Below are 23,845 nucleotides of genomic sequence, written 5' to 3'. Positions count from 1 at the left end.
AATAAAATTAATCAACTGAACCCAACCCAGAAATGACACAGATGTTAGGGTTAGCACACAAGACTATTTTCCCACATTTTAAGAAACTGAAGTAAAGATATGGGAGATATGAAAATGACAAAATAAAACTTTCAGAGACGAAAACCATAATGACCAAGATAAAAATGTTATACATCAAATTAGATGAACAGCAGATTAGTCATCACAGGATAAAAGATTTATGGACTTGAAAATATGGCAATAGGAATAATCAAAATGAAATGCTAAAAAAAAGATAATTAAAAAAGAGAACTTCACTGACCTAATTTAAAAATTCATATGGAAATGGAAAGACCTATATTAGCCAAAACAACTTTAAAAAAAATTTGAAGATTAACACTGCCTAATGTCAAGATAGATAAAATGAACAGTATGGTTTTGGCATGAAAATAAATAAACAAATCTATGGAACAGGATGGAGAGTGCGGAAGTAAAACTTTACATATATAGATAACTATCACTTTGACAAATGTGAAGAGAAAATTCAGTTAAGAAAAATTCCTTTTCAAAAAATAATTCTGGAACCATTGCATATGTATGTTCAGGAAAATAAATTCATATATATCTCAAACCATAAAAAAAATTAATTCAAAATTCAAAATGAACCTAAGCCTCAACATAGGATGTAAAACTTTAAAACTTGTACAAGTAAAAAAATCAATGTGACCCTGTTTAGGCAAATAATTTTCAGATATGACACCAAAAGCATGATGCAAAAATCCAGAAAAATTGTAGTTGTATGTCATCAAAATTAAAGATGTCTGTTTCTTGAAAGACAATGAAGAAAAAACCCTGAATGGAAGAAAGTATTTGCAAAGTATATATCTGCTAAATAATTTATATCCAGGGAAAACAATTATGTTCCATTTTTCTTAAAACTCAAAATTAAGACAATAATTCACCCAATTTAAAAATGACAGAAGAATTGAACAAACACTTTACCCAAAATGAATATAGACAGCAAATAAGCACAGAAAACATGTTTACCATCATTGGTTATTAGAGATATGCAAAAGAAAATCACATAAATAACACCACACATCTATGAGAATTAAAGTTATAATATTAGCCATATTAAGTGTTGACAAGGAAGGGGAGCAACAAACTACAGTTTAGTAATAAGAATGACTATAAAAGCCATCCGTGTTACAAAAGTTACAAACTCTCTTAAAGGGATGTGTGTTCCTACTGGTACAGTCTGCAGTGAATGAAATGATGATCATATGCTTCAAATTTGATTTTGGATTTAAAGAATTCAAGAAAACTGAACAATTTGTCATGACTCCTCCCTCCACCTTTCATCCTAAACTATCTTTCTTTCCTCGCTCCCTCTTTCCCTTCCTTCCTTTCTTTCTTTATGTACCAGGGATTGAACTCAGGGACACTTGCCCACTGAACCACACCCTCAGCCCTATTTTGTATTTCAGAGACAGGGTCTCACTGAGTTGCTTGGGGCCTTGCTAAATTGCTTAGGCTGCCTTTGAACTTGTGATCTTCTTGTCTCACACTCCTGAGTCACTGGGATTACAGGCATGCACCATTACACTGGGCTTCACCCTAAACGTTTACATTTTGGTCTTTCTTGAAACTGTACCCTGGATCCCCTTCTCTTTTCTGACTAATTTCTATGTAGGTGGTTTCATTCATTCACAAAAGCTTTACACATTGGTGAGGACTGAATTTTTTTGGGGGGAGGAGCACTGAGGATTGAACCCAGGAATACTTTACCACCATCCCCAGAGCTTTTTTACTTTTTTAAAAATTGAGATAGGGTCCTGCTGAGTTGCTTAGGTCCTCGTTGAGTTGCCAAGGATGACCTCAAACTTGCAGTCTTCCCACCTCAGCCTCTCCAGTTGCTGGGATTACAGGTGTGCACCATTGCACCTGGCTTAATTTATATTTCTAGCAAATACCACTACTCTAAATTTATGGCTCTACTTTTTTCCTCCTTCTCCTCCTCCTCCTTCTAATCTTACCTTTTCTTTTTGGCTTAATAAAAGAGAAATTGACATATAATACGCTGCACATATTTAAATTGTACAATTTGTAGGTTTTGACTTATGTGTTCAGTCATAAAATTATTACCACAAGCAGAACAAGGGATGTAATGATTGCCCAAAATATTTCTGGAGCCTTCTGCAATTTCTCCCACTCTCCCCATTCCCTCAAAAGTCCCCAGGCAACCAAAATATGCTTTATGTTGTTATATATCAGCTTATATATTCTAAACTTTCATATAAATGAAATCATTTGATATAATAAATGAAATGTTCCTGTAGTACTCAGAAACATTCTGGACTATAGGTCATAAAATACAAATCAGCAAGGTAAATTTAAATAGTCATTGGAAAAAAGTTTGATACTTTTACCTGGCTTTTTTCACTCAACATATCTTTTAAGATTCATCCATATTTCATGTGCATCATCAATTCATTCCTTATTGTTGAGCAGTGGTATTCCATTGTAGGAATATGTCACATTCCCTTACTCAAAATGAACCTTATTCATTCACTTTTGGGCATTTGTGTTTTTACAGTTTTAAAGTTTTAAAGTTGCTATAGCCATTTATATATAAGCCTTTGTATGGACATACATTTCAATTTCTCTTGAAAAAAATACCTAGGAATGAAATGGCTGAATTGTAAGGTAGGCACATGTTTAAATTTTTAGGAAGTTGCCAAACTGTTTTCCAGTGGGGTTGTACTACTTTTCATACCCAAAACGTATATTGTCAATATTAAATGTCAATTATTTTTCGATTAAACTAAAGTGGTTGTGAAGTAGGAGCAGAAGGTAGAGGAAAAGGAGGAGAAAGAGGCATTAGATCCATTAATTCAGATTACTGGTGTTTGCTAGAAATATAAATTCACTCCTCATCAGGAGTGAATACAGGCAATACACCAAGCTTTAAGAATGATAATCAGAAAAGAGAAGGGAACCCAGGATACGCCCTTAAAAAATACGGGAATGTAGAACTTTTGGATAAAGGGAGTCATGAGTAACTGCAGTTTTCTCAAGTTGTTTAAATCTAAAATCAAATTTGAAGTATCTGATCACCATTTCCTTCATGGCAGGCTCTAGCAGTAGAAATAGAAATCCTTTTAAGATAGTTTGTAACAACAACTTTTGTGACTTTTTATACTTGTTTCTATTTCTAAACCATAACATTTAACATTAATACTGATTCTAATTTACAGAAGTTGTCTTCACCTTTAGTGTTAGTATTTATAAAAGTTCCATTCAAAAATGTCTATCATAGGGAAAATGTTTCTTGTATTTCTAAGAAATATGCTAGCATATTCTGAAGAAGATTCATTCTAACTTAATGTTAAACTAAACATTACACATGGCATATATCATCAACAGAGTACAGAATATAAAATATTCACAGAAAAAAATGTAATTAGTATTTATGATATTTAATGGGTATTTATTGAAAAATTTTAACCAGAGCAAATTAAATCTATTAGCACTCAAAAAACATTAGATGCTGGTGTGTAAGCTTAAGATAAATTATTTCAAGTGGCTAATTACATTGATTTTGTCTATTTATTTCTATTTTGTCATTGTAAAGCTATAGCCTTGAAACCTTCTAACTTAACGTACTACAGAAGCATTTCAGATTAAATCCCTGTATTTATATCAGAAACAAAATTTTATTTCCAAAAATGGAAAGATGGTCTGTTCCCTCAACCTATTCTCTTGTTCAGACCCTTCACTACGCCCCTCCCAGCCCATCATCAGATGCTTTCATAAGTGTTGTTTATGTTCACTGACTCTTCTTCCTATTCTCTCAGCCACGTCAGCCTTCCAAGAATGCTCTCTTTAAGCCCACCATGAAATCTCAGTGGCCAGCATCTCTGAGCACGTTTTTATTCTCCTATTACTTAAGCTTGTTGCACCACTGGATGCTGCAGTTGGCTGTATTCTTTTCAACCCCTCACTCCCGCAGTGTTTTTCTTCTGGGATACTACCTCCCCTTTTTTGCTAGCTATTCCTTTTTAGTTTCTGAGTTCTCCTTCTCAGTTTCAATTTTGAATTTGCATGGTTCTATTTTCTACGCTCTTCTTTATCGCCTTCCTGGACAGTCTTATCCCCACCCATGTTTTTAGCACCACCCCCAATTATTTGCATTTCCACTAAATGAAGATTATTCTCCCTCTGGGAGCCAGAACACACTTGCCTGCCTCAGTTTATTGGCTAACTTCTACTGGACCTGGAGGAATCAGGTCAAGAAAATATGTAATTCCTAAGAGCTTAGAAGACATGTCTATTCAACAATAAACAAATCTGTTCAAAAAGTATAAACTTTACCAAATAAAGGAACAACCAGACAATCCATTCCAATTTTTAACAAATTTACTTGAGGAGTAGTTTGCAGTTGTCGGTCTCTCGGCAGTGCATAAAAGCTGTGGGAAACAGCACTAGAGAGTAAAATATCAGAAACTTACTTGGTCTGGAGCCAGGGCTCATTCTACATTAATCTCATATTGAACATCCTGTCTCGTTAAAAGTAAACCATTATAGATGAAACCAATTTAAAGTGCTGATACTTTGAGCTTTAAACTTCCATGGACAAGGTCCAAGATGTAACTACAGTGAGGTTCATTTTAGTGGTTAAGGAACCCAGAGAATTTGGAATGGCTTTATTCACATAAATGCCACTAATAGAAGAATTTGTCATATTGTCACAAAGAAACTAAATTTCTCTTAATTTTTTAAAATGAGTATTCACTGACCAAATTTTTCATCTAAATCATAGTTTGTAATAAACATGTTTACTACTTCATACCCATATGTCATGTAATCATTGATTAGCTTATATAATAAATTTAAAAAAAAATTAAATGTCTTAAGAATACTTTCTTTGTATTTTTTAAATAAAATGTTAATGCTTATGGGAGTCATAATCTGAAATTTTATATGTATATCAAATTTTAAATTTTTATAAAAATAGCCCATATTTGCATTTGGAAAAGAAAAAAAAATATATGTGTCCAAGGGGAGAGAGAGAGAGAGAAAGAGAGGGAGGGAGAATACAAAGGATAATGGGATTAAAAGATAGTATGAAAAGGATTAAGAGATAGTATAGAAATTAACATTAAATCAATATAATACATGTGCATCATAAAATAAAATATTAAAATACATGTGTGTCATAAAATATTAAAAGTTTTACTATACATAATAGATTTCAAGTTAAGAATTTTAAAATGCTTAAAATTTCCATATTCATGTGTAAAAATACTTGCATATTGCTAATTCTGCTTCTAGTAACATACTGTTTTTAGTTTTGTGATAATTTTTATATCTGAAAACATTTTGCAAGGTCTGTAAGCAAAATTATTTTTATAACTATTCTTCTCTCTGAGTGTTCTTAGATTCATAAAGTAGCAGATAACAACAGTACATATGTACAGTTAAAAAAGAAAGCCATTCTATTTAGTATTATCTGGTGAAGCTTTACTAAAAATGAATTATATTCATGTAATTTTAACAAGCATAAAAAATTATAAATTTTCATGGAGCAATTATGAATATAAAGTTGGTAGGTGAAGACCTTTAGAAGGAGCACTACGTTCCATAGCTGTCTATCAGTAAGCCTCTGAGCATACTGCTTGGAAGGCATATTTATAATAGGGTACAGGGAACAGCTGGCTAAGATCTTCATTTCAATTACTGTAACTAACATTTGCCAGAGGTGACCCTCAGTGTCCAGGATGAAAGGCCTTTTCAATCAGTCAATATATTTTCTACTACTAATTTTCTCTACTAATAAGATTGGAGCACACTATTTAATTATGTTTTAAGTTCAAAAATGTTTGTTTTAAAAAGGGTAAAGATGTTAGATTTTACAGTTAAGTAAAACCCTAGAGTACCAGAGAGTCTTCTGTGTAGAAGCCTATCTTGTCAAAAGTTACTAAGTTGATGTCTAATATCTATATTGACTTTAGTTACTCAGGTCATGTCTAATATCTATACTTATGGGCATATTTTTTTCTGTAGAAACCTGTCTCATCAAGAGTTGTGGAGCTGATGACTAATATCTATATTGACTTTTATCAGAACACAACTGGAATTACTGTTGCATATTAATAATGAAAGTAAGCTTCTCAACTCATTGACTGGTGCAAACTTTCCCCACAATTCTAAAATGTGAGATTTTAACATGTTTTCCTAATTCAAGAAGTCTAATTTTGAAAATGATACTGCTGAACACACACACACACACACACACACAAGCAGCCATCATGCAGAGGATCTAACGTGAAGCAACAGACAGTGAAAGGTCAGTCATGAAGCTGACATATCCTCTATATACTGCTTATTTCTTTCCATCCTGCTTTTAAAAAAGAATATTGTAAAGGGTATTTGCAATTCTTTATTTATTTATGTGTTTCTTTTGAGCTCTGCCAGTTCACATAATTAAAAGGCTTCTGCCCTAAATAAGTGAATGTCAAAGTCCAAGGTGCATCATGAAAGAAAACAATTACGAACCATTATGATTTTTTGTCATTTGGTGTTTATTAAGCATGTGTGTTAGAAATTCAGAATTCTTACACTGCATTAATCTATCACTGCCCCCTAATTTTCTTCTTCAATTACATATATACTTATGAGAAAAGGAAAGAATTTTGTTTTATAAATATGTTGATGTGAAAAATCATTCAAAGTCTAAATCCTAGAAAAATAGTTTCTTAGGATGTTTTTCCCCCACTTTAAGGTTTAGACATCTTTTTCTTCTCTTAGAAAACATTATTTTCAAACTAATTTTATAATGTCCACATGGCTTGTGACATTATGGATTGGTCCAGTTTCTTATTGCACTAGGATACTTTTTAATATTCTTCTCAAGTTGTACCATTCCTCTTTAAAATAGTAATAAGAAAAAAAACACTATAAAGATAGAAATAGCAAACTTATATTGTTGCAAAACCACTATATTTTCTCAAATTGAAATCACTATGGGATTTTTTTCTTGCTTTCAGGAAGCTTAAGTTTAGAACCAGTATTTCTAAATTATTTCATTTAAAGTGTAGACAGATGCCTGAAAATTACCATCCAATGACAGTGGAAAAGGTACACAACCCTGTCCTTAGAGGTGATGGAAAACTAACCAATACTAGTGAATATGAAATTTTGTGACTGAAAGCTATGATAAAATGAATTAACTCATTCTTACCCTAAAATGTGGGTTTGGGGGCATTAATTGTATTATTAATTATTCAAACCATATTACTTTGCCTCTGCCTTCTTATGCTTTTGAGACAATACCATTTTATTTTCAGAATGTTTACTCTTTCTAACAATAATGCTTCCCAAACTGCCTATCAGAGGGCCCTGTCGACCTACCTTTATGCATGTGGAGCATGTTACCACAGACTTAGTGTTGTTGTCTTCCCAGGCACCCTTCTAGGGATTTTATGGGCCCTAGTAAACCACAAAAGCCTACATTTTCTAGGATCAGTTTTGTAGTCCTTCTGCAGAATCCCCTAAAAAATGAAAGGCAACAGCCCAAAGAACATCAGGGACTCAATTGCATGACAAACAAAAGTAAAGTACATCAATCAGTAAAAGAAAAATAAATTTTAGAATGCAAAGATTCCAAGTGGTAGTCAAGACAAGGCTTAAGTATACTGTCTGGAACCTGTGCTTCAGCATGCTAGAGCATTAACATGGAACTTCAAAGGATAGAAATTAGTGGGGGCCAAATAAGTCACTTACCAGGAGTCAGAGATTGTCACTCTCAGGAGTGAAGAAAGATTTGAATGAAGTTGTTGTAAAGAAAGTTTATCTAGCTATCCCCTTTCAGCCAACCTTCAGCCCTCTGATTCCCTTACCCAAATCCTGCTCAACAATCACCTGGCACAATTTTCCCTACATAGCAATGCCTACAACTGAATGCATAACCACCAGAACCTATTTTCATGTAGTCAAGTGTAAACAGATACATAGAAAGATAAATAACTAGAAGGTAGATAATTAGTCATAGTTTAATTTTATACACTCTATTATGTCTGCACTTCTTCCTTAATAATAATTTTTGTAAATCTCCCAATACATATCTAATGCATTCTTCTCAGTAACTGTGTAATACTGCATGTTATCAATAGAGCACAATTCATCCAACCATTCTCCTGCCAATGGGTATTCTTTTTGCTTATATTTTTGTTCATTTGCTACAACAAACAATTCATTCATGCAGTAGGTTTTCATTTAAAGCCCTCTATGTACTATTCAAATCTAGGAATAGAGCAGGGGGGAAAAATGGAGTTCTTACTCTCACAGAATATCCATTCTAATGGTGGAGAAAGGCAGTAGTTTAATAAGTAACATAATGTTATATTTTTATGAGGCTAAATAAGGAAATAGAAAGGCACAGGGAATTTACTTTATACTTTGGATGGGGTGATCAAGGAAGACCTCTTTGAGAAGACATTTGATCAGTAATCTGAACAACTTGCAGGAGTAAGCCACGAGGAGTGTTAAGAGCAATCCAGGTAGAAAGAGTAGCCAGCGTCAAAGTTCCAAGAACAGAGAAAACGTGATTGAGAACCCATGGGGACAGCCAATCATGGGTGGTGCACAGTGAGGGAGAAGCAAGCCAGGATGTCAGACAGACACTCTGGCCAGGATCCAGGTGATGCAAGCCTTGGAAGGAACTTTAGAAAATGTCACAGTAAATGTTCACAGACACTGTCAGATTTGTCTCCCCCAAAACTACTGCAATCACACTTCTATAAGCAATCAATGATCATGGGCAGTCCAAGAACACAAATAGGCTGGTCCAGAGTCCTCATAGCTATTTGTCAGTCAGTTGAGTTTGCTTTTCAAAATCTACTCATAACTTGAAATAGGCCTATGAGAATAAAATATTTGTATATGAAAGCTATACAAATGCAAAATATTCTTGTTAGTTTATCTTATCTGTCAAATCCAGAGAGATCTAGAAATTAGATCTGCCAGTGGGTAAGATTTTCACAGTAAAAAAATATCTCAGGCTGAGAAAAGATGAAATTCTGGTATAATCTCAGATCCAATGGGCTCTGGAATAATAGTTGCCAAGGATAGAACTGAAGACATCAGAGTGGCTATGTCAACACAAAGCATTGGATAGGATAAGTTGCTAAAACTTATGTATCAACATGAGCTAGAATTCTCTTAGGTTGGAAGGAAATGGTCTTATAAATACAGATGCTCCTTGGCTTACAATGAGGTTATTTCTTGGTGAACCCACATATTTATTCATATATTCAAAATGTACTTGGTACCCCTAACCTACCAAATACCATAGCTTAGCAAACAACTGCAGATGACAGTTGTTTATCCTCTCCGTGCACAGCTGCCTGGGAGTGCAGCTCACTTCCTCTGTTCAGCATCATGAGAGCATGGTACCACATATCACTAGCCAGGGAAAAGATCACAACTCAAAATTCTAAGATGATTTCTATTGTTGGCTTTCAAGTATCATTGTGATAAAGCAACTTAAGTCGATAAATATGTATAAACTGTATAAATGGGTAAAAATCAAAGTGAAAGGAGCTTGCCTTTGTCATTGTTGTCCAAACTTTTCTCAAAATGTCTGGTTTCATCATCTTAAATTGATGTTTTACCTTCTGCAAAGGAGGAAGAAGAAGAAAGTGGGAACAGCCTAGAAAAAAGCACAAAAGGGGAGGCAAATCCTTGAAGAATAAGAACCACAAATATCTATTCAAGTCTGTGTTTCCTTCTCATTAAAAGGGGTTAAGGAACTCTTAATAATCTAATATTTACAATATAGTAAAATCCATATTACATTAAAACTCATGGTATTTTAGAGGATTCTGAAACACTCATATATGTGAAAAAGAAGACTATAAAAGATCATAGAAGAGACATTAATTCCACCTCAAGTTTAAAACTCCTAATGGAGAAAATAATAAATAAAAGCCAACGGATACCTGCTATGTAATAAGGCACAAATTAAGTTTTAATTGCATCTCGGGGTTAAAAGAAGACTTTTTAAATTAAACAAAAAGAAAGAGGAGAAACACCTTTTAAAAGCCAAGCAGTCAATAAAATGTTAGTTATTCTCTCCAGCCATCATTTGGCTTTTAAAATTCTGATAACCTTCCCTAAAAAAAAAAAAAAAAAAAAAAAAAAAAAAAAAAAAGAAAGAAAAAAAAAAGCATTTCCTCTAGTCTAGACAACATAACCCGCTTCCATCTTAGATAGGGCACTTGGGAATGGGGATCTGTCTCATTTCACTCACACCATATATGATTCCACATAAACCAGGACAGTATGTCCCTCCACACCCCAAACAGGGATCCCTGTGAGGCAGTACTTCCTACTATGAGCCAAGGCCTTCAGCAAATTCTGTGTGAAAATACATTTGTTCCTGTTTTCTTTTCACTTACCTTGAAAAGTCTCATCCCCATGACACTGATGGTGGCTTTGGGTGTTGGCTCAAGAGAAAGCAAGCAGCAGAAGGAGGTGGTTTCCTGTGGAGCAGGCAACTTCAGACACCAAGTCCAGGTCCTCCCGTAAACACTAAAACTGAGAAGTCAACACCAGGGTAACATCAGGAAGCTAAGTGTTTCATTATACCTACGCACTGAGTAGTGAAGCATTCTGACCACTGAATTTTCTTTAGAGTTCTGCTTTTTTTTTTTTTTAATATGTTTTCAACTTAAAAAGTCTTTTATAAAAGCCTTTTATAACAGACTGTATTTTTGAAGAAAAAAAAAGCAAGCATTCTTTAAGATATATTTATTGCCTGGGAACCATTATTTGCACCCCTGATAACAGAATGGATTCTTCATTAAAAGGGCTAGAGTGTAATATGAGTATTTCTTGGTAGGGGCCCTTCAAATATACTGTGGTTCTTGCTATATAGCTAGCATCTGCCATACCAACAAGGAAAATGTGCCAGAAATAGGTGTGAACATTTTTTGGCTTTAACCTGTGTTTATGAACTAAATGAAGAAAAAGAAAGAATTCTCATTTGGCTTATTCAGATTAGAAAGATATGTTGAGCTTATAATTCCTAAAGCTCCTCCAATTCTTAAATTCTATGTGCTAAATTTGGAGCACCTGTGTTTTTATTTTCCTAGAACCACACTGAAAATCTAAACAAATAACTTTACCCTTTAGTCTCTTGTTTAATGAACTTGGTTTATTCCTGATAAAATATGGGAGGATGTGACATAGACTATGGTTTTCTGGATTGGTTTGGTGTCAGAACTAGAAGTCTGAGTGCATGTCTGTTAGAGAAAATTCATGTTATTCCCTTATGAACAATATATGTGGAGAATATGACCAAAAACATAATTAGTTCTATACTTAAGGTACATTATAGGTGAAATAAATTTTACCTAGTCAAACTTAGGACAAATCTGTTCCCATTTCAGTTCATTAGATTGGAAATTTACATACAAAGTTTGAAAATATTAAATTATAAATAAACATTTGAAATGATATCTGTTCATACACTAGAGACTGTTTGTAGCTATGTTTTACCTAGTCAAATCAATTTTCTTGAACTTATGTGTCTAAATAGAATGTGGTCATACATTTTAGTGTACCTATAGTCTTATTTTGATTGGTCCCATAAGAAGGAAGAGAATTTGATTATCATCACTTTGCAATTTCTTTGCAAAACCTCTTTATTTCCTTAGGAAGAAATAACCATGGACAGCTCTTAATAAAAATTTCATTTCTTTACATGAAAACTTTAAACCTTGAAGTGTTCTTCAAAGTTTAAGCTTTAGTTATTCATTTGAATTTAAGTAAAACTTGCTCACTGATCAGTTAAACTAAATTATACTGAAAACAAATAATAATGCATTTTAAAAAACAGTTGAGTATCTTGCTCTCACCTACAATCGAATCTTAACTAAAAAGATGGTATGAATATCTGCTACTGTGTCTTTCTATATAGAAATATAATGATAAAGATCTTATTTTAATTCAGGAAACTTATTAACCACAAATTACATGTAAAAACATGAACCACTCCTATATGAAAGACCCAACTGAGTTTGAAATAGAGAAGGTGTTTTTTAGTTTGTTTGTTTTTGCTGTTCTCTGTCAACCTTTATGACTCACTCACTGTGGTTTATCTGGTGTCTTTACACACTATTTAGAGACAACCTCAGCAAGAAAAAAAAATGGATTTAACTTGTCAGAGCAAAAAAAATCAAGGAAACATTATAGCAGTGACATGTATAAAACAAAAGAGATCATTTGAAGTGAGACAGATAAGGACTCAAATCAAATTAAACAAGTTAATTATCCTAAGCCACAAGGTCTTCATCTGTAAAATAATGCTTGCCCCAGGATTGTTTTTAGCCAGCACATGGAGGTATTACCATGCTGGTTAGTGAAGAGTGAAGTATTTCCATACATTCGTAAAGAGCTGCTCCCCAAAACACCAGTCCCCTTGTCCCATTTTATATCAGGATCCTCCAGTCCTCATCAAATTCAGTAACCCCTCAACAATTGGAGAAGCTTCTGAAATTCTCCTTCAATGCTACATTCTGATTGGTCAGTGCCCTTGTCCTACTAGTATTAAATATTTTTAATATCTCCATATCTGTCTTATGAAGTATTTTAAGAATTTAGTGAGATAATGATACCTAGCATTTAATAAGCATTGTGCTCAGTATTATAAATTGTCTAATGTGCCCAATCTCACAAGGCTGGGTGTGTCTTCTGTGGCTTATCAGGAAAATCCCTCATTTGATAAGGTCATAGAACCCTTTCTTCCCCCATTAATTTCTTCCTTTCTAAGGTCATTGGCAATGCTGACTACACGTCATTAGTATATACGTGTTCAGCAATCTTAAAAAGCAAGAAAATAAAAACCATTTCTAAACTAGATCAAAATGTGTTCATTAGCACACTGAGATTGAATTTCAAGATGACTTTTTAAATTTTCATGTCAATCTGTTTAATTAATGGAAGTCTGTACATTGTTTCTGTTTGCATGTTTGTATCATTTATTGACGGATATAATCATTGTTAACAACACATAATTTGAAAGGAGAAAAAGATGTATGGCTCAGTTTATAAAGTATTAACCCAAATGTTTAAGGCAAAGAAAGGTTTAGTTCTCAAAAGACAGCATAAAATAAATTCTCTTTCTCCAAGTTGATGGTTTAAGAAAATAGCTAATTCAGAAATACAAAAATCTAGAATATACATATACATATATATATATATATATATATATATATATATATATATATTTAACTTTGAAAAGTAATTTCAAAGCAAATATATATAAAAAGTAATTAAGCAAATAGATGAACTGCACAGACATTTGCTTCTTTCCCAGATTGACTGCTATTCTCTGTTAGTATGGAATGATGATGAGAGTGTACATCCCAATGCATTTCTACTCATAACTGGCCTGTGTGTGAGAGATTAGAAGCACTTCTGTTCCCTCACTATTCCTGCTGGCTTGATGGGGCATAATTAGTGTAGAATATTAGGTAAGACCGAGAGCAGGTAGCTTGCCAATCAGATTTACTATCGAAACCCATGGGTGTTGCCACTTTCAGCCATTTCTGACTGTACTGCTAGGAATTAAATCAGGGCATTAGCTGAGCACTCTTTGGCTATGGAAACCTAGTAGGTCATCAGTTTATGCCCCCACCCTCTAGACAAGTGGCAGGTGGAGCACACTAGCTACTGCTAATGCCATGAGCTGGAGGCTCTGGCTAGTAGATGAGAGTTTACAGGGTTTTGTTTTTTTTAATTCATCAGGCCATATGCTGCCAGGCTCTCATGCAAATAGATGAAATTGCAAATAATAAAAAAGAACCAACTGTTTTAGCGGTTGGCTGTTTTTTCTCATCATTGCCATCTATGTGAGAGGCCAGTTAATGAAAGAGGGGTCTTGGACTCCCAGTGACATCAACCTAGAGGGATAGATACTTCAAAATCCAGGCTTCATTCAAACCTCTGCCCTAGGGTAACTTGGTGCCAAGCATCTATTTGGCTGGAAAGTAGGGAAGCCTGGCCTTCCAGCTGGCCTGGAGATTGGGCAAGCTTCTCGAAAGCTCCCTGCAGCTGAGGCCCATTGTCCACTGATGTGAGAACAGAGAAAGGTTAAGTTTCGTTTAGGTTGGGTTAAGTTGGGGCTCATGGGTTTATCAGCTTCAGACACACTTTGAATGAGCAGCTTTAGAAATAGAAAGGATTAGTCAATGCTGTTTTCTATTTTAAAACCATAAGAACATTAGCATTTATAGGCTTTTTGAAAAGCACTAACTCTTTAATATCAAAGACTGTAGGAAATTGTCTCCAAGCAGATTTTAAACTCTTCCCCAGAATACTTACATTTAAAATTAAAATGTTGCTAAACTTTTGTATAATTTCTGCTATTGCTCTATTCATAATTATTAAGTTTCCAGTCAGTACAAATGGAGAATTTCACACCCTTGATAGAATTCACACATTTATTTCCCATTTTAAGGCAATAAACCTCCAACCAAAAAATGAAGTAGACCGACTCTGAATTCATGTCTATGTGCATATATTTTAAATAATTCTGTTTTTGAAATGTTGTGCTAACGTTCATTTGCACCTCTCTCAGGTCACTTTGAAACCATAATTTGCACCTTTTTAAAGACAATTCAAAACCAGTTGTACACAATTAATATGCAATGTATTGCAGTTCAAGAATTGTAAAAATAAACATATCACAGAAATGTATATAGCTACATGTGTGATACTGGGAGAAGTCTGTGATGAGTCTCTCATTCAACTCTTGCTGCACAGCAAGGGTGTACTGAAGAGTATTTGGCCCACAGGAGCCAAGGCACAACAAACATCTTACAGGCAACCAGAAGCAAATTCTTTCCCTCTAGTTTTCCTACCACATCACTAAAACTGGTGTTCTTACTGTCTTACTGGCTTTTCTTTGCCCTTTAGTTAACTGTAACCTAACCTAACCTAACTATAAAACACAAATGGGCTTAGCTCTACTATTCAGGAATGGTTCCTGGATCTGCTAGGGAACAAATCACAATAAAAGGCTGCAAAGTTTGCCTCCAGCAGACCATGATAGACACACTTCATGCAGCTTCTCGGTGAAATAAAAAAAAAAATGGTAAGTTCATAGAGGAAATTAACATTTTTGGAAAAACTAGCTCATGTTACATATAAACAATAAAGACAACAAATGATAATATGCACTTGAATTTTTCAAGAGAATGCTATTAGAAAGTCCTGGAACAGGGAATAACGGGCTCTATAGTCACTAATATTCATGATCCTGTATTCCAAATCAATTTGATTTTTTTTTCCCTAATGCCAAAGTGTTGACTTCACTGGGAGCAAGATCTATTGGTGAAACTCACTGTGTAATGTCTTCAAGAAAAGGGCTATCTTCCTAACAAATTTAAAACTGGGAAAGTTACGCCTAGATCAACCTTAACTTGAATATGTATGTTGAAGCAAGAAATGACTTAGTTCACAAAAGGTAAATGCCAAGACCTGAAGACATTTCCATGTTATAGGAAAGCATGCATGTAAGGTATGGAAGAATAATATTCTACTCTCTCAGTAGGAAATTTAAAGATATATTACTTTTCACAATGAATTTTAAAATTTAAAATTTATATTTAATGGTGATAAACTCTTCTATCATAGGAAAATGATGCAAATAATAAAAATATAAGATATTTACAAGATATAAAATTAGATATAAAATAAGATATAAAATTACTTAGGCATTATTATGTACTCAAGTATGAAAACCAATCATAAATTTTCAGAACAAAATTATTAATTAGATTTAAGTGATAAAAAGAGCAAGTACCTAAAGAACTTATTGATGAAAATTCTACGATTAATTAGGTGAAGTACTGACATCATAAAAAAGTATAGATGGTTCTCATACATAGGAAGCAAATATTTAATAATTTCCTCTATTCTGTCTTTAGCACTAGAATTATTGCTTTAATTTTTTAATTTAAATTTGTTTTTTGTTGATCATTAAAAACATAAAAATTATATATACTAATGGGGTAATGTGATATTTTAATACATGTATCCATTGTATAATGTTTAAATCAGGTTAAACCATCTTCTCAAACATTTATCATTTCTTTATGGTGAAAACTTTCAAAATCCTTTCTCCTGGCCTTTTGAAATGTACAATACATTACTGTTATCTGCAGCACACCAGAACTTCTTACTCATATCTAACTGTAACTTAATGCCAATTAATTAGCCTTTCCTCCTCCTTCCCTCCCTCCTGATCTCCCCAGCCTCTAGTAACCACCATTCTACACCCAACTTCTATGAGATCAACTTTTGTAGATTCCATATATGATGAGGTCATGCAGCAATACTTATCTTTCTGTGCCTGGCTTTCTTCACATAACAACCTCAAGTTCCATCCACGCTGTTGCAAATGGTAGGACTTCATTATTTTTTTTTTATGGATAAATAGTTCCCTGTTGTGTATATATAATACCCTGTTGTATTTCCTTTATCCATACACCAGTTGATGGATACTTGGGTTGTTTGCATCTCTTGGTTTTAATGAACAGTGCTGCAACAGACATGGAAGTGCAGATGTGTCTTCAACAGGCTGATTTCATTTCCTTTGAGTATATGCCTAATATTGATATTGCTGGATCTTATGATAGTTCTATTTTTAATTTTTTAAGGAAACTCCATATTTTTTCTCTATTGATTCATTTACGTATATGGTAGATTCAACCTACTGGACTCCTAGTGAAGTTATTTCAAAGAATAAAGAGGCTGCCTTCAGGAGATAGCTGAATTCCTTCCTTCCCTTCTTCCTTCCCTCTCTCCCCCAACAAATATTCATTAAACTCCCCATTATGTGCCAGTCACTCACTGTTCTAGGCACTAGTCACCTATCTGTGATCAAGACAGACTCCGATCTCGTAGAACATCAAACCCTTAACCAGGAAAATAAATAAATTAACACGATAGAGGCTATGATAAGAGATATAAGAATAAGTGAATAGGCAAATATAAGAATAACTGGCTCACAGGAGCAGAGGCATTTTAGATATCTGAATGTGATACTTTTTCCGGTGTGGAAAGCACAGTATAATTTACTTAGGAAATACTCCTAGACACACAAAATCTTTTCAGAACTACATAAAGCACTAGAAATCATTCAGTGTCACTGCTCCCTTTAAATGATAAAGCTGAAGTGGATTGACTGGCTTACCCCATGTCCCATGGCCAACTGAACAATTAGCAAAATGTGGATGTGTAACCAATGTGATTCTGCAATCTGTATTTGGGGTAAAATTGGGAGTTCATAACCAACTTGAATCTAATGTAAGAAATATGATATGTCAAGAGCTTTATAATGTTTTGAACAACCAATTAAAAAAAATTAAAAAAAAGTAAAGGAGAGAGCGTTATTGTATGTATTCACTAATAGTCCATGACCCTAATACCTGTATTTAAATGGCAGAGCTAAAGCTGATTATCAATCCAGTTACAAAGGGAAGAAGCTATGTAAATAATGGTCTTCATCTTATTAGATGGTTTCATCACTCTTACATGGCATATGGACCTGGTTTTGATATCAAATTCTAACTCTCATTCCTTTATAATAATAATTAATTTTTAAGAATGATCTAAGAAGTTAACATTGCTTGGATACTACATACATATGCAAATGCACAGAAAACATTAGCATCAAAATGTTCTCCTGAACTCTGTAAGAAGTATCATCATAATATTTAAAATCTACAGGACTAGATCATATCTTAAAGTTTATTTAATTAACAATACAAGAGTGACAAAACCACTGAACATCTATAAAGCATGTTATCACTATTTCCATAATCCAATTTGATCTTCAAATAGAGTGGTATAATGTAGAAAAGATTTTCTAATTCTTTTGGAGGTAAGAAACAAATTCAGAGAGGACTTCCCTAAAGTCACACAGCTAGCAAACATCAAAGAGAAATAAAACCCAGGCTTCTCATCCCAATCTTTATGCATTTTTACTAAAACACCTACCTCTCCATAAACATGTATAACAGGGTCCCTGGGTACTTCACATAGTGCCAAGATCCAGGGAAGCTATGAAGGAAGAAACAAGTCCTTTGCCTATTACAAGTTCATAGTAAAAATTTATCACTCATTCACATGTGTGTGCATACACACACAGGTCAGTTTACTTGAAGAATGAAAGAAATAATCTCCCCCAGCAGTCAGGTCTTTCAGCACATTATCTCATTTACAAACATCTCTCTCCTAAAGATATCCCATTAGAACATTCTGAGGCTTCTATCTGGCTAACTTGTCTTCTTGCTTTCTAAGAATACACCAAAGAAGAATACATCAAAGAAGCACATGGGAGTAGTTATAACAGATTAATTTGCATCCACCATTAAAAACCTAAATGCAGTATATTTAAAGGACCATGTACAAACAAAGGCAATATGAGACAGAGAAGTGCCCCAGGCATCAAAACAACTGGAAATTTGTCCTACTCTGCTAAAGAAACCCACTACTGAGAGATAGATTATCCTATCCATCTGGATAGATTATCCCATATAGCCAATGTTGCTATTATGTGAATCCAGCTCAGTATAACATTCCTAAATACAGAGAAGTTTGCCTTGGGATAACCAACTCCTTGCTCAGGGACTTGTATATGAAGCTCTAACACAGCCCATTAAATCAGGTGGTTCAGAGGCATTTCACAATTCTGACTTCTAGAACAAGCATAGATAATTAAAAAGGCTGACAGACCCCATTATTTTTACACTCAAGTGCATCACATTGAATTAACAGACAAAGGCCACATGATGTGTGACATTTTTTTTTCCACTGATAATCATTTATGTGGTGCCACTTTTGCTACCATATTCTTCTTGTCCATGGGCTAGACTCCAATATACAGTCACTAAGCAGTCATTCAATCAGCTCTCAGTATTTTATTTGTTTTTCTCTAACTGGGAAAGCTATTTTGAGACATTCTCACTGATGGTAATGTGATATGGTGGGAAAGAAGCTTAAATGTAAATACGATATTAGTAGAAAGAGAGAAAAAATATATAACTGATATTACTTGAGTCTAGGGTTGTCCAATGTATTGAGAAAAAAATATGACCTTGAATTTTTTTTTTGTAGCCACACAGGTCAGACACTGCTGTTTAATGACTAAAACCCATCACACATATCTCAAGACAAGAGTCTAGGATACACACACATGATTACACATAATTTCCCATAAGGGTGGACATTTGCAGTGTTCAAATCTACAGACACTGAAGGAGCTAGAAAGTTCCATTTAGTGGTTGGTCACTAAAAGCCCATTGTCCTTGACTGACAGCTCTTTGGAGGAACTAAAGCCTTAGAAGAGAAGGCTGCCCTCACTGTAGACCCTTCCATCCATACCTGAGCCAAAGAAGGATACACCAAATGCATTTGGGGCAAATAGCAAGGAACTGTTTGCAGGGAACAAAGAAGTATAATCTGGTCCTATCTAAGTAAACTCCCTCCACAAACACCCTGCCTTGCCCCCAGGCCCTGTCTCTGGAGGGGACTAGCCCCCCCAGGCTTGGCCATTCCTGAAACCCTCATGGCAGTCATTCTAAAACAGAGAAGGTTAGACCTTCCTCCAGACCAGCTGGGCCAGCCTTTCTGAGATGGGTCTGTGAAGTCCACATCTCAGCCCTGGACTGGACAATGATTAGGTTCAGGAATCCTGAACAGTTTCCTTTGCCTCTTCTCACCCAAGAAGGGGGAGGGAGTGAGGTTACTGCTATTGTTGAGCTGAAAGTTTTTTTTGTTTGTTTTTTGTTTTTTTAAGCAATCCTGCAATGGGCTACTTCATCCAGGAATCTACAAAGCTAAGAAAACACATACACACACATGAACATACATGCACACACACACATACACAGGCCCTCAGAGCTCAAGGATCCACAAGTCCAGCAGGTTGTAGGAGCTAGGACCTGAAGACCATCAGCATCTGGAAGGGATACTAGGTTCCCAGGGACAGCCATGGCAGCTCTTTGCCCATAGAAGTGAGGAGGTGTAAGCTGCTAGTCACAGGCGGCTGTGCTGCTTCCCAGAAGACCTACAGGGCTATGGAGGCACAGGGAAATTGGGCCAGGGTGTAGGATACAGAGGTGATAGGTGCCAGCACCTTCCCAGGTAGACTACAGTGGGCACCATGTGGTCCAGGAAGAAGATGAGGAAGTTACATCCAGGCAATAAAAGGATCAGGCCCCAGGAAAGTGTAGATGAGGCCCAGAAAGACATAGATGGTTTCCATGTCAATCTGGTAGGCTCTGAGACAATGCTCCACGTAAGCGTCACTCCAGCAATACTGGAGGCCCATGTCTCAGGGCATCTTCAGGGCTGGCAAAAGCCTTCTTCTGCAGCCTCACTGGCCTGTGATAACTACCACCTTGTCCATCTTGATGACCAGCAGTGTGATGCAGAGAAGGAAGGCTGGGAGAGACTGTCCATTCACCGTTGCCAGGCTAGGGGAGGCATCATGGCCAGCTGGCGGGAGCTCCAACTTGGGACAGCATGACTATGGGTATGAACATCCCCAATATCACCTTGATTTTAAGGTCAGAAAAATAATTTTTTATGTTACCTTCATATTTTCATAAATGGTATTTTTGACCCTAATGAATATGGTCATAAAACACAACTATCCTTTGAGAAATAAAGGAAAATATTCCTACCTGATTTCTCTCTACTTTCTAATTATTTGATTTGCTGTTTTATAAATTCTCAATTTCATATATAGAAAAAATCACGCTTATAATGTCTACTATCAGTAATGTTATAATTAGTATAATTGTATATACATTGTGGTTTTCATTACTGAAATAATGATTGAAAAGTGACAGCTTAGATTAAGTAATTCATAAACATGAGATCTGACTGCAATACAATGAAACCTAGGGACAAACATACTAGAACCTGCATATGCAAATATTTGCTGCCATCACAAAATTGTTTTAGAAGGAGTCATAAAGCAAATGCTATTGGCATTTGGAATTTAAAGAGAGAATTTCAATTTATAAATGAATAAAAATTATCCTTACTTCATTGTTAAATGGTCTTTCCTTCCTTCAATATATTCTTCTTTCCATCTTTTTTTTTGACCCAAAATAGTATGTCCAGAAATTGACCATTTGATTAATTTACCATACATGACTCCAGATAAATCTGGAAATCTACCTTTAAATTTTTTGGAAATTCGCCATCAGTGAAATAGTCACCTACCACATGACTCACCTGTAATGCAACACCTTTACCTACAGAACTCAAAATAGAGAAGAGTATCATCCTTTAAACACTGTACATTAACTAGTGTGTAATACAAGTATTAATTCATTTCATGAGAGGACATTTCTGTGGCTACGTAGAAAAGGTATGTCCCAAATATGGTCTGTCTACATTACAACAAAAGAATTTAGTTTTGAAAATACCATCCAACTTTTTAGATTAATTAGCCCTCTATGTCTGCTACAAAGCTTTCACCTACAGATCCTATCTCCACCTTGAAAATTGTTCTCCCAAACCCCTAGAGCTCCACTTACTTATCCAGCTACCTTATACCTAATGACAAAGAAAATTAAATCCTAGATTTATCAATTACCTTATTTCAAAACACTCTATTCAGAAAAAAGAATAACATCCCACTATTATGTTGATATATTTGAAACAGCAAATTGAAATTTTCTGATGGTGTTGTGGGATCTTTGTGAGGTGGACTTTTTCCAAGACACCGCTCTAGGCTCTATGTCTTACTGATTAACTCTGTCATTTAATGCAGGCTGCAGGCTTCTCCCTGTCAGCTCAGGTTTGTGTGCAGATAAGTCATGTGCTTAAAGTGCACTGAAAACCACCCTAACAGATGTCCATAAAACTTAAGATATGGATGTCAATTTTAAAGCATCTCAGAGATGAAATCGTTCGCTGAGGCAGTCTTGAGGGCCTAGTAAGCAAACAAAAATGTCTTATGACTGTCACAGGCTGCCTGGGATACACAGAATTGACTTCCAAATTCTTTCAAACCTGTGAGTGGAGATATCCCTATGTAAAGAATTGACTTCACAAGAGGACAGAAACCACTTGACATAGTCATTCAAAAAGGGACACCTAAGAAGGCCACCAGTTGACCAACATTACCCTTATGGACTTAAGACACAATGGTGTCTTTAGCAAAAACTGCAGAGGATGACAGGAAAGGAACTGGGATATGAAGGTGCCTCAGGTGAGCCTCACATCCTCAAAGTCTTATGGGGACCTTCCATGACAGTAGACACAACTCTGTAGGTATGGATGTGAGCATCCTTTTCTCCCCAAATAACATTCTCTATTAATTTGAAGCAAGATTACTGATACAGATTACCTGATAACTCCTGTCTTATCATATCTAAGGTCTAATAAATTTGATGTGGTAGGAAAATTTGGTGAATCACATTATCCCCCAATTGGTACTTATTAACTTGTTGACATTCACTATCATTTTAGAATTCAAATATTATGTCCTGAAATGTTATAATTACTTGGAGACTATGTTTTATCTCCACATGCCTGGTGTAAGAAACTCTGGTCTCCAATTGCTATACCACCGATGGCATCCCATCCTGTCACCGCTTTTAGTCTAGTATCTAGACCCTTCTCTTTCTTCCCAACTTTGAATTTGTATTAACATATTTAATCAACTACTAGTCCTCCCTGTGGAGCATCAACCATATTTCCAAATGTTTCCTCATCCTGTTTTTGAGGAATCATTTCCAACTGGCTTCCAAAACTTCATATCCTGAATCAGATTTCAGATTACATCCATTTCCCTCTTTAACCTGCCTAAATTGCCTTTCTTCCCTCTTATGAAAACTTAATGAGGCCAGGCACGGTGGTGCATGCCTGTAATCCCAGCAGCTTTGTAGGCTGAGGCAGAAAGATTGCAAGTTCAAAGCCAGCCTCAGCAACAGTGAGATGCGAAGCAACTCAGTGAGACCCTGTCTCTAAATAAAAATACAAAATAGAGCTAGGGGTGTGTCAAGTGTCAGTGGTCAAGTGTCCTGAGTTCAATCCCTAGTACCAGAAAAAAAAAAAAAAAAAAAAACATCAAAACTTAATGATCCCTATTTATTTCTTCCATAAAGCATTCCATGGTTCTTCTAGCCCAATGTTTTTCAAACTTACTTTGCATCACTCTGGTATGTTGTTGAAATGCAGTTTCTGATTCAGGAGATCTGGATGGGACCTGAAATAAGCATGATACCCACGTTATTGGTCCTTAGATGCACTTTGAGTAACAAGATTCTAGCCTACCATAGTTTCTACTTCCTCTAAATCATCTAGGACAGGCACTATGCATGATTTATTCATGTTTATATCTTCAGTGATCCACAGAGTGCTTGACACATCAAAACACTCAACAAATGTTTGGTGGATAAATGATTAAATTAATAAATGTGTCACATTCACCCTGGCACTTAGAAAATTCTATTTAAAATAGAATATTTTTATATGTACTTTTTTCTTTAACTGAAATCTAGTTGAGGGCAGGTATCAAATTCTATACTTGTCTCTTTAAAGAGTTATATGTGTCCACTGTGTCCTCAGAAAACAGGCACTTGGTATAAATTCTGATTGAACAGTTACATAAAAGGGTTTATTGAATAAGTCACTGGAAGAGGAAGGGTATCATGTTTAGCTTACACATCAGGTACTAGAAGATAAGAGTCATTAACAAGCTGGCATACTTGTAGATAGAAAGCCCCAAGTCCTGCAAAGGCACACAGAGGGCAGAAATATTAAAATCAGTAAC

At 35.1% G+C, this 23,845-nt stretch overlaps 1 long non-coding RNA gene across 1 annotated transcript; it reads right to left on the bottom strand.

The window, feature by feature from the left end:
- Positions 1 to 9,583: 9,583 nt before the first annotated feature.
- On the bottom strand, positions 9,584 to 23,586 carry LOC124094600 (uncharacterized). Its single transcript, XR_006852288.2, has 3 exons — positions 23,218 to 23,586; positions 10,440 to 10,578; positions 9,584 to 9,691 (listed from the first exon to the last, which is right to left on the bottom strand). It is a non-coding gene; the product is annotated as an uncharacterized LOC124094600 (long non-coding RNA).
- Between the last annotated feature and the right edge of the window lie 259 nt (positions 23,587 to 23,845).

This window comes from Marmota monax, unplaced genomic scaffold, assembly GCF_021218885.2.
Source record: "Marmota monax isolate L192 unplaced genomic scaffold, Marmota_monax_Labrador192_F-V1.1 WCK01_AAM20220418_F8-fsc00007, whole genome shotgun sequence".
NCBI lineage: Eukaryota > Metazoa > Chordata > Mammalia > Rodentia > Sciuridae > Marmota > Marmota monax.
The sequence above is the reverse complement of the archived record's forward strand: the minus strand, read 5'-3'. Positions and strand labels throughout refer to the sequence as shown.